This window comes from Anabrus simplex, chromosome 5 (assembly GCF_040414725.1).
Source record: "Anabrus simplex isolate iqAnaSimp1 chromosome 5, ASM4041472v1, whole genome shotgun sequence".
NCBI classification, from domain to species: Eukaryota; Metazoa; Arthropoda; class Insecta; order Orthoptera; family Tettigoniidae; genus Anabrus; species Anabrus simplex.
Window position 1 is genome coordinate 312,581,534 of NC_090269.1, and position 13,116 is coordinate 312,594,649.

Sequence of the window (13,116 nt, forward strand, 5' to 3'; positions counted from 1 at the left end):
ATCGCATTATTTATCGGTAAACTGTCTGCCTAGCAACTTGAAAACACCGTTATTCTAAATTCATACATCATCACACATGCAAGAGAAATGTTCGAAAGACACAGGATTGTAGCATAATATATCATCGATCAATATCATGCACTTAAGAGACAAACTCGATCCTCTCGGACATTCATCGAAGTCTGCACCTAGATAATGGATATCAAGAGATACTGCAACATCTACAATAACCTTCTCTAACTACGTTGATTCTGCGCCACCGGATTCCACTGCGAAGTTCGGCCTGAAATAACTACATCAGCACTAGGCACCAACTCAAATGATCAACAAAAATTATTCAACTAGCAAAGAAATGATTTACTTACCGTTGGAGATCGTATTCCCTTTAAGACATGACCAAATATTCTTATGTTACTGTTCATTTTGTGAAGATCCTAACATCCCCTTGATACTATGCGCTCTGGTCTATATTGTATTTAAATAGGATAAATGTGACGACCATCTATCAGTGTTCACGAGTACGAAATCCTATAACATTATCCCAAATACGGCATCGTGCCTAAATAAATCATTCATCATAACGACATTAAAATTCACGCATGACCAACACAATTCCTAACGTCAAGACCTTCATCAGGACCTTCACATCGCATCATCTCAAAATACGCAATCCCAATGACACGTCTATAACCATCCACATTTCATTATCCGTATACATATTTTCAAAGATCCTACCGTATCAAACACCTTATAACGTCACTCAAAATGTCATGCACGGCGAATTCACAATACCTAGGAAACAATCTATCCAGGCATTTCACATCAATGACTACTAAATATGTTGCCGCATTAACACCATATCACCACAATAAAATAGCAATTTCATTTTCAAACACCGTATTCTGTACAAGCACATAATATCTGAAGACCATAGAATCGCACGTCGCAAATACTGAGCTCCTCCGAGGTATATTGAGCCATGAGTTAGGTTAACGATCATCATAATAACACTATTACGACACCAGTACCATCGATGCCAAAAATCATTCCGTAAAACCTTGCTAGAAGACGTTAAAAAAACTCACACGACCCACCGCATATTATCACAACATAGATTGAATCACCATACTAGACGCAACGATCACATTCAACACAACGCAATGATTAATAAATAACGGTCGCCTTCAAGTTGAAAAATTATACATGTCATAAATCGACATAAAAATGAATACTACTCTACATCTAAAAATAAAGCAACTACATGGCGGAATAGGTAGACGATATTTAAGTACTCATCCTGAGTTGTTGCGCCACGACGGTGTCACCTTCCATGTTCAGCTCTCAAATTATTAATATTTATCCATTAGTGTCCATCACATTCCTGGCCAGATCCTTCGAGGTCCCTCTATTTTTAGTTGTTCATGTTAATACATGTTGTCATCTCATATTTATATTCAATGATCATCGGTTCCATGTCACCTGAAAACTCAGAAATGTCTATTAGGACAGGGTCATACACATTAATACAATTTCACATTTCAACCAACACACTTGCCTTTACGTTTTGATAACAAGATATCTTGTTTTACAATATAATATTTGTTTATATTATGCCAATATCACGTTATATATATCTTTAAAACAATCTTTCTCTCCACGAATTTTACGATTCCGATCCTTCTAAGACACACAGATTGAGAGTCAACTTCCTCAGAAAAAAAAAACAAATTCTACATCAATATAATAATCGCAGACGGTTTGCTTTTCAGAATTCTTCTGTACTTCCAGCTCTCATGTGTTCTTGACAATTGAAAACATTTGACACATAATGCGTAACGATCTCGTATAAATCAGCTGTACCGGCAAAGGAACTTGTTTAACAATTTGCTGCCTCGTATTTAGGTTAGTAATCGACAGTTTTATTCTCCATCTCGATCGTCGAATCGTACGAGACTAGATGCACAAGGTATGGCCCTCTCATATAAACTTTGCTTATTCCAAATAATTCAACACATTTCATGGCCCTCAGTAACATTATGTCATTGACATTTCCTGCCGTTCATACGCATTTCAGTAACTTTACTTGAGGAATGTGTAATATTCATTTAGTTCTGCCTTATGTTTCACGATGTCTTATTATTTACCAATATTTTACGAGGCACCACGGGGTTTAGAACTTGTTATCAATCCACCGATATCTTTAATTCAGCGATGCTGTTCACATAATTAGACAAGTCATCTGAGTTCAGATTCTCCTGGGCGTATGACGATCGGACATAAGATTTCATTGACATTATTTCTCAACATAAACTTCCAATGTATTCACCAACCTCATCCTGACATACATTGGAAGGTTATAATACATACATCTTTATAGCCCGTTATGCCTTTCAGCGTTTAGTCGGCAAGCCTCTGTGAATTTACTAAATGTCGCCACAATCCTCGATTTGCAACTAGTGCTGTGGTCTCATTTACGCCTATACCTCTTATCTTTAAATCGTTAGAAACTGAGTCTAACCATCGTCATCTTGGTCTCCCTATACTTCTCTTACCCTCCATAACAGAGTCCATTATTCTCCTAGGTTATCTACCCTCCTCCATTCGCCTCATATGACCCCACCAGTGAAGCCGGTTTACGCGTACAACTTCATCCATAGAATTCATTCCTAAATTAGCCTTTATCTCCTCATTCCGAGCACCCTTCTGCCATTGTTCCCACCTGTTTGTACCTGCAATCATTCTCGCTACTTTCATCTCTGTTACTTCCAACTTATGGATAAGATATCCTGAGTCCACCCAGCTTCCGCTCCAGTGAAACAAAGTTGGTCTGAAAACAGACCGATGTAAAATTTATTTCGTCCGGGAGTTGACTTCCTTCTTAGAGAATACTGTTGGTCGCAACTGCGAGCTCACTGCATTAGCTTTACTGCAACTTGATTCAATCTCCCTTACTATATTACCATCCTGGGAGAACACACATCCTAAATAATTGAAATTATCTACTTGTTCCAGCTTTGTATCACCAATCTGATATTCATTTCTGTTTAATTTCTTACCTACTGACACCAATTTAGTCTTTGAAATGCCAATGTTCATACCATACCGGTACTCACTGCACCTACCTTCAAGTTGGAAGATGTTAGGCTGCATGCTTTCGGCACAATCTGCCATTAAGACCAAGTCGTCAGCATAGGCCATACTGTTTACTACGTTTCCACCTAATTGAATCCCTCCCTGCCACTTTATACCTTTCAGCAGATTACTATGTAAACTACGAACAACAAAGGCGAAAGATTACAGCCTTGTCTAACCCCTCTAAGTACCCCAAACCAAGAACTCATTCTACCATCAATCCTCACTGAAGCCCAATTGTCAACATAAATGCCTTTGTTTGATTTCAATAATCTACCCGTGATCCCATAGTCCCCCAGTATGGTGAAGATCTTTTCCCTCGGTACCCTGTCATATGATTTTCTAGATCTACGCAACATAAACACAACTGTCTATTACTCTGTAGCATTTTTCAATTACTTGTCGCATACTGAAAATCTGACCCTGACGGCCCCTCTGTGGTCTGAAACCACAGTGGCTTTCATTCAACTTCTTCTCAACCCCTAATCGCACCCTCCCTTCCAAGATGCCAGTGAATACTTTGCCTGGTATAATAATCAATAAGATACCTCGATAATTGTTGCAATCCTTCCGGTTCCCTTGCTTATTATAATTCCAGAAAGTCCCAAATCACCAGCAGGCTCTCCGGGAGCGTCTCAAACTTAACGTGACCGAGTGTCATGAGTCGACTTCCGCGCTTCAGTAACACCTATCACGTGATCAAAACATACTGCCGTGACCACGACGCAGCCCCGTTCGAATTATTTCGTTGTGGCTTTCTGGTACAGGAGGCCATGTGTTACAAAGGCAATTATCGGTTGAGCAGGTGTGTCAAGACAAAACCAAGAACACAAAACATTTTCCATTAACCAGTGGGAAGTGATACCCGTGTATTTTTAAATCAGAGGAGTGCATAATAATATGGTGCAGAGACTACTTTCCGATTTGCAGTAAGAACCAGGTTGTCGGTGAAGATAGCTACACAAGGCCAACTGCTTACTCTCCCCACTTGCTCAAGCAATTCTACTTGTTATCTCAAGGCTCAGTTGAATGTTGACTACAACTCCCCAATCGTCGCTTGGCTGTCGACATCCGTATACGTATGTATTCACGATTCTTCTTTTATTATTCATCAACGTTTCTGTTTTGTGAGGAGGCAGAATGGTCATAGGTTTACTGCGAGAAAATTTGTTTAATTCATTCGGGGATAATGCGGACAGTTTTATGGAATAAAGAAATGTGTTTTTGTGGTCACACTATTTAACACTCAATGTACCTACAAGTTTTGAAGGAAATCCATCTACCACAGTGGCCTAGCCTCTCGATTTCCAATCTAAACTTCCTGGGTCGAATCTCAAAGAATTCGAGAGCAATTTTCAATTGAAATGGCGTATAGTAACAGGAAAAGGCAGCCGAACTTCAACTCCTGGCGAGGACTGACGGTGATATTTTCTCTTCACCTACTGCATTTTTCACTTTTATTCCTTGCTTTCTATTAGGCCTCCTACCAAGTTGGCAGGTTCGATCCCGCCTCAGCCCGGTGGTATTTGAAGGTATTCAAATACACCACGTGTCCAGTAGCGGCGATTGGGGATTACAAGTAGGGGGCAAAAAAATATGCAGACAATAGAAAGTAGTCGGTTTGAGGGACATAGCGGCTGGGGTGTTATACACATGAAAACTGAACAAAAAAGCTACAAAATGGTAAGTTTTTGGTGATCTTTGAGCGAATTTAGACAGGAAGGTAAAGGTTGACAGTTTACCAACTTAAATGCGGCAAAAATAGTTTTTTGAGATTTTGATTCAATACTATACTATCACCAAAGAAGCAATATTATACACGTATTACAATTAAACAGAAGTACGGCGCGATTATAAATATTTTTTTGCTATTGGCTTTAAGTCTCACCGACACATATAGGTCTTATGGCGACGATGGGACAGGAAAGGGCTAGGACTGGGAAGGAAGCGGCCGTGGCGTTAATTCATGTACAGCCCCAGCATTTACCTGGTGTGAAAATGGGAAACCACGGAAAACCATTTTCAGGGCTGCCGACAGTGGGGTTCGAACCCACCATCTCCCGAATACTGGATACTGGCCGCACTTAAGCGACTGCAGCTATCGAGCTCGGTGATTATAACATTAAAAAAATCATTTAGTGTTTGACTACACTCTAAGAAACTAACAATCGTCGCCATAAGACCTATCTGTGTCGGTGCGACGTAAAGCCCCTAGCAAAAAAAAACAAAAAAAAAACTAACAGACAATATTAGAGAGACTGCCAGACTGACGTATGCACGCGGCAAGCAGGTGAATCATACCTCCATGTCCACGACCTTGGCAAAAAATGTACCCCTGTTACCCTTCCTCATAGCATTTGCGAAGTCTCCACTACTTGCTGTGGCGCTATACAAATCGGTTAACCGCGACGAACGGCATTTTGTGCGTATTTTCGATAATAATTTTGTTAATAATTAAAATTTTGCACACATCGTTTTTAATAAGTATCCTATAATTCCTAGTTTCAGCCGGCTAAAATGGAATAGAAATGTAACGTTTTCTCTACAAGGTGCAGGGGGGCAACTGTCCCCCTCGCCCCCCTTAGTCGCCGATACTGCACGTGTCCGTAGATGTACCGCGACGTAAAAGAACTCCTGTGGGATAATATTCAAGCAGCTCGGTGTCTAGTCCGGCTCCGTGGTTAAGTGGTTAGCGTGCTGGCCATTTGTCATAGGGGTTCCGTGTTCGATTCCCAGCAGGGTCTGGAATTTTAACCATAATTGGTTAATTCCCCTGACACGGGGACTAGGTTTAAGTGCTGTCTTCATCATAATTTTATTCTCATCACGACGCGCAGGTCGCTTACGGGTAAATCAGAAGACCTGCACCAGGCCTCTGCGGAGGTCACACGGCATTTCATTTCACCTCGGTGTCTCAGAAAACCGTAAAAGTAGTTAGTGTTGGTGACAATGGTGATTATTGTTGAGGAAGTACAACTGGGTAACAAGTTCATAACAGTGTTCAGAAAAAATGGAAGATGTATGAAAATTCGAAAAATGAAAGTATTGGCGGAAGAAGAGAAGGGCTGGAAAAGGGGGTGAAAATGAAAGGCTCTCCAGTTCTCGCAAGCCCAATAACGGTGGGGTCAAAAGAGAGCAGGAATTGACAAGGAAGGTAGAATGGGAATGATGAAACTGAGGAGACTGGCAAAAAAAAGTGGAACGCTCCCAAACTAAGAGCACTTGGAATCCCTCTTTCAGTCACCTTTTACAGCAGGAGGGAGTGTATTCTTATTTCTGCGCTCTTAATCCAAATTTATTGGATCTTTCCCATGTTTACATCGGATACCCTCACTAACGTCAACCCTACGTGGGGCAATGTATTAGCTATTGCGGGCTTCTGTGATGTATTATAATGTAGAGTTTTAGACACTCTGTCTTTGAACCAGAGAAATTAACAATACGCAGTTAAAATCCTCTGCCTGGGCGGGAATCGAAACCTGGGCCCTCTGAACCGAATACCAGTTTTAACATGGAAATAGAGCGTTTTCGGACCCTTGTCCATATAACGTACGTGTGAGGAATGCGCCCGGAAAGTTTGGCCGTACCTTACTGTTAGGCCTACATCCTGAACATCACACATTCACGAAAGTGATTTACCCCATTATCCTCTGGTGATACATTATTTTTCTTCCATGTCACGGCCCTATTCCAAATTTCTTGGAGTCTGAGCGTGTGTGGATTCGGTCAAGTTTTACGTTTGGATGCCCTACCAGACGCCAGCCCCTTGTGAAAGGACGGGATCACTATTGCGCTTTTTTGTGGTGTTTAGTAGTGTGCTCAGGCGGACGCAAATACGCAGTTCCCGAACCATATTACCGATACACAGTTTGTCCCCGACCTGGTCGGAAATCGAAACCCGGCGCTCTCTAAAGCGAAGGCCACAATACTGACCATTCAACCAAGGAGCCAGATAGAAAATGGTGATACATTTATATAAATCAAATTATAATTTTGTCTGTGCACTTCAAATGTGTGCCCTATTCTTAGTATTTATCTCGGATTAGTCGAAAAGACGAATATAGGTTAGTTCAATTCTTGTCTGTCTGTCTATTTGTTTGTTTTTTTGTTTATTTATTTATTTATTTATTTATTTATTTATTTATTTATTTATTTATTTGAATGTTTGCATCGACATCACAGTAAAATAGCTGAACATAATTTCTCAAAACTAGGTGATTTAAGTTTAGGGATAGCCGAGGTGCGCACTAAGAAACCGAGGTTTCAAAGGATGAAGTGTCAACATACAGAACGAAAGTCCCACGAAGGCCATGAACTCGAACTCCCTAGGCCTCACAAACACTGAGGACAAAAGACAACAAGTTTTGACCAATGGAGATCGCATAGAAAAATGAAAATAAAGAGCCACTCAAAAGTTGTGGAAGCACCGTTGGACTCAGCTAGGAGTCTGTGGTTACAGACCCACATCTCGCAACTGAGAGGGGTGGTGGTGATTACTGTTTAAAGTAGGCCTATAACTGGGCAACCATTCTCTATTAACACTAATAAGAAGGAAATTAAAGAGATCCGATACTTTGAAACATGAGGGTATCGGCTATTCCCAAAAAAGCCGGTGCTGAAAGGTGTGAAAACTACCGCACCACTAGTTTAGTATCTCATGCCTGCAAAATTTTAACACGTATTATTTACAGAAGAATGACAAAACAAGTTGAAGCTGAGCTGGGAGATGATCAATTTGGCTTCAGAAGAAATGTAGGAACACGTGAAGCAATCCTGACTTTACGTCTGATCTTAGAGGATCGAACCAAGAAGGACAAGCCAACGTGCATGGCATTCGTAGATCTAGAAAAGGCATTCGATAATGTTGATTGGACCAGGCTATGTATAAGATGATAGGGATCAAATACCGAGAACGAAGAATTATCAACAATCTATATAAAAATTAGTCTGCAGTGATAAGAATCGAGGGCTTTGAAAAAGAAGCAGCGATCCAGAAAAGAGTGAGGCAAGGCTGCAGTTTGTCCCCTCTCCTTTTCAATGTTTACATAGAACAGGCAGTAAAGGAAATCAAAGAGAAATTTGGAAAGGGAATCACAGTCCAAGGAGAGGAAATCAAAACCTTGAGATTTGCCGATGCTATTGTTATTTTATCTGAGACTGCAGAAGATCTCGAGAAGTTGCTGAATGGTATGGATGAAGTCTTGGGTAAGAAGTACCAGATGAAAATAAATAAGCCCAAGACAAAAGTAATGGGGTGCAGTCGAACGAAGGCAGGTGATGTAGTAAACATTAGATTAGGAAATGAGGTCTTAAAGGAAGTAGATGAATATTGTTACTTGGGTAGTAAAATAACTAACGATGGCAGAAGTAAGGAGGACATAAAATCCAGACTAGCACAAGCAAGGAAGAGCTTTCTTAAGAAAAGAAATTTGCTCACTTCAAACATTGATATCGGAATTAATTTTGAAGACTTTCGTGTGGAGCGTGGCATTGTATGGAAGTGAAACATGGACGATAACTAGCTCAGAAAGAAAGAGAATAGAAGCTTTTGAAATGTGGTGTTACAGGAGAATTTTGAAGGTGAAATGGATAGATCGAATCACGAATGAAGAGATACTGAATCGAATTGGTGAGAGGAGATCGATTTGGGTAAATTTGACGAGAAGAAGAGATGGAATGATAGGACATATCTTTAGACACCCAGGACTTTTTCAGTTGGTTTTTGAAGGAAGTGTAGGTGGTAAGAACGGTAGGGGTAGACCAAGGTATGAATATGACAAGCGGATTAGAGCAGATGTAGGATGCAATATTTACGTAGAAATGAAAAGGTTAGCAGAGGATAGGGTGGCATGGAGAGCTGCATCAAAACAGTCTATGGACTGATGACTCAAACAGACACACACAGCTATCGCGAACCTTACTGAATAACTAGCGCGTTGTCGTTGTAGACACTTCCTGTCCAAACGTAACGTAGTGTTATCCGCAGCTGTGATCGTTTTACACATTCATTATACAGTAGTTTAATAACACTGGCGCTAATTTTTTCTACCATATTCGCGAGTATTATATAAACGGTATAGTTGTACTATGGCCATAAAGAAGCAGGTAATAATGTTTCTCGGATGAATATGATATACGCGTTAGTTGGGTCACCTACCTCCGAAAAAAATAAGGGGCTGGTGAATCACCCAGTACAGTAATTGCTTATTTATTATTATTATTATTATTATTATTATTATTATTATTATTATTATTAGTAGTAGTAGTAGTAGTAGTAAGCGCTGTTGATATTGTTATTATTTGAATGTATTATATCATCTGTAATTGGAGAGGTAATAACTCTGTTGATGATAAACAAATCAAACCAAATCAAATTCCGTTATTTAGAGAGTAAGTACACTCTACATTCATTGCAACATATAACTATGACATACAAAGTATGACTGTTTTCTTGTTCATTAAAAAGAACTGCACCGGCGAGTTGGCAGTGCGGTTAGAGACGCGCGGCTGTGAGCTTGCATCCTGGAGGTAGTGGGTTCGAATCGCACTGTCGGCAGCCCTGAAGATGGGTTTCCGTGGTTTCCCATTTTCACACCAGGCAAATGCTGGGGATGTACCTTAATGAAGGCCACGGTCGCTTCCTTCCAACTTCTAGGCCTTTCCTTTCGCATCGTCGCCATAGGATCTATCTGTGTCGGTGGGACGTAAAGCCACTAGCAAAAAAATATGCAATTCTACCAAAGTACCTAACAATTTCTTAATCTTGTATTGGTACCTTTCCATAACTAGTATGACGTTCACACACAAACAAGTCAGTGGTGGCTGGTAGCCACAAATTCTAAATTACCTCGCAAGCGACTCGTTTGCGGACCCATGTATATTAAGACTTTTTTTTGCTTCTAGTATCGTGTACTTACAGCTGTTTCGATCTGCGCTATTAATTATGATTCACCCTCTATGCAAGGGGAATACTAATATATTTATCAGTAAGGTATGCAAGGTGATCCCTTTAAGGTGAATATTTTATAACCAGGACAGAGATCTCTCTATATAAAGTCGCTACTTCTCTCTTTTACAGCAACACTGAGTAAATAAGGTTTCAGCAGCGAAAATTGGTACCAGTTATCGATTGTTATGTCTCCTTTACAAAACATAATAATAGTAATAATAATAATAGTAAATGACAATGAACTTGCGACCACGACTTTTGCACGTTTTAAAGTAAAGATTGTATCAGCGAAGCCATCGCATATTCTTCATGATGTCGTATATACACAGCTATATCTATATTTTTGTTTTAAATGGCACCAATTATGGGTCATACAAACAATGCAATGATGACCATCATACTTGAACTGTTCTGTGAAAAATACCATCTTTCAGCGAAATGAATTCTGTGGTTTATCTGTACCGATAAGCATGGTCGTTGACCGTCGAGTCTGTATGGTCTAACACCGTGGTTAGCCGGTTCGAATTCCATTCTTTGATAATATTGTTTACCGTCAGGATATTGGCCACCAGGGTAGGGGAGATGGTGTTTCAGAATTTCTAGTCACTAGAGGTAAGGGTTATTCTGCCCGAAGGCAGGTCCGAACCTCTGCAGAGGTGTTCCTGAGCCGGAGTTTACGTGCGGTAGGGTGACCAGTTCCTTCCCGCTCCTCCATTCCCTTAACCCCCACCAACAGCGCGTGGCAACCCATCCAACTCCTGACCACGCCCAATGTTGCTTAACTTCGGAGATCTCACGGGATCCGGTGTTTCAACACGGCTACGGCCGTTGGCCTAGTCAATAGAAATGCGTGCCAAAAGCCTGGATTAAATTACACACCTCTCCGAAGTGCTAATATAGAGTGAGGGCTTATGACGTTGTTGATGGTGATTCATTTTGGATATTTGTATGTAACTTTCTCAATAGTACGCAGATCCATTGACGTCAAAGTACAACTGCATTCAATATGGTTTGTAAGGAAATACTACAATATCTGCTTCAATTCTATTCGAATACCGTACAAAACCTGGAAAGTGTAACTTTTATTCATAAGATATTTTAATAGTCAATTTAGAATTTTCAATTGCTTTACAGATAGTAATTTCGATTGTTGAAGACAGGCGCATGTTCTAGTGTACATATATTTCTTACATTTTTATAGCTAAAAAGGATAATTTTATACTGTTAGTGTAAAATGGCTTCCTCACGCAGTATCTAGCAAATGGTAAAGAAGAAGAAGAAATGGAACGGAAGTGAAAGCACGGAGGAGCGCCATTCAATGGACTGTCTTTAATGCTAGATGTTGCACCCATCTAAACTTCAATACTCTGAGTCCGGTGAAACTGCCCGGCCACTTAGTCAACTAAGGCTATCCCAAAGACCGTTGTGGTTTCACTTGGACAGCCGGGTGCACGTAATAGCTTGCATTAGTCATCAAGGACTCGTAAATGACTTATATGGTATCATAAATTCGTATAAACAGGGCAGGATAAGGCACAAACTACATGCTCAAATGACAACTAATTAATAGATTTAATTGGAAGAGCCATCATTCCCATCTTTCCTTCTTTTCTTAAAAATACATAATAAAATTTGATTATAATTAGCAACATAGGGATCCTCTCACCGCTGAGTTAAGTTGTAGAGACGAATCAAACTGTATCTCACTCATCTCTGTTCAGCATCTACATGCTAAGCTACACCATGATGACGATTGTTTATTTTTATAAACTGCATGCTCAACTTTGCTACGTTCGCTTAGCCGTCACTTTCGCTCTACAGATGTACGAGTACATTCGGTCTTATTCGATCCCTTGTTAATTCTAGTTCCCTCCTGCGTACGTTCTCTATCGTCACTTACCCGCGTATTAATCATATACTTGGACATTTTTATACGCAGAAATCCGTCAATTTACAGTGAAAAACCTACAACAGATTTTTACAGTCACATTTTTAGTTTTTCTGGCGGTTTCTGAAATATCTTGTACAGACGAATCAAACTGCATCTCATTCATCTCTGTGCAGCATCTACACGCTAAGCTACACCACGCGGTAACTGCCTTTCGACCGCCAAAAGCATACCTTCACTGGGCGGCCATCTTGTGATGACGTCATACCCATTGCGTCACCAAACGTGGTCAAGTCTTGTGTATTCATTTATCTACTTTAAAATAATATGCGCTGGGTAAAACACCAAAAACTTGTACTGAAATATAAGGTGCTATGAATGTGGTGTTTTCATAGGAATGAAGTGTAGCCAATGCCTCATAATTGTAGTCCGTACACATATTTCGGTAATTATCAGAATGTGTATTATTTAGGAAATTTCCATTTATCAAATGAAACAATGCCTGCTGACGTTAACAAAATAATTAGAGTAAAGTAGAATGTCGATTGTGTTTTTGTTTTTTTGGATTCTAGCGCAAGTAGTTTAAGAGTTATCGTAGTTGGAAATTGTAAATACCTGCAGTTGTTGCTGCATGTTTCAGTACTAACTTAAGAAATAAAGTGAATAAACAAATTCTTTGAATTCTTAAAACGAAAGCGAATTGGACTTCAAAGGTTGTATTCAAAGTGACAACTGCCAGCTTCAATACAAACTTCCAGTCCGTCATATAAAGACTAATGCACCTGTTCTATCATTTCGTCAGAAATTTTCGCGCAGGCAGCCTTTATACATCGTTTCATATCATCTGATGTAGTAGGTATGTCCTTGCAAACAGTGTCGTTTAGCTTTCCCCAGAGAAAAGTAATCTAAAGGGTCAAATGTGGTGAATGGGCTGGTCAAGGTACAGGTCTCCATAGTTCAGCTCAAAGATTTGGGAACAATCGTCGAAGACAAGCTGTAGTACTACGTCGTACGCTATGTCCTGGACTATCATCATGCTGATACCACATGTTCCTCCTAGTCCGAACGTAACGTCTTATAACATCTGTGGAAGTTTGCCTTTTAGGAGGTTGAGATACCTTTGAGAAACTAATTTTCCTTGTATGAA

The 13,116-nt window shown here is 40.1% G+C and overlaps 1 protein-coding gene across 2 annotated transcripts in view; it reads left to right on the plus strand.

The window, feature by feature from the left end:
• Window positions 1-4,059: 4,059 nt before the first annotated feature.
• The window catches only part of LOC136874030 (15-hydroxyprostaglandin dehydrogenase [NAD(+)]), a 111,804-nt gene continuing 102,747 nt past the window's right edge, over window positions 4,060-13,116 (plus strand). The window contains exon 1 of one of the 2 annotated variants that reach the window (XM_068227639.1): window positions 4,060-4,211. The gene's annotated coding sequence lies outside the window, so the exon portion shown is untranslated. The remainder of the gene's footprint in view (window positions 4,212-13,116) is intronic. The other variant, XM_067147515.2, reaches the window with a different exon arrangement.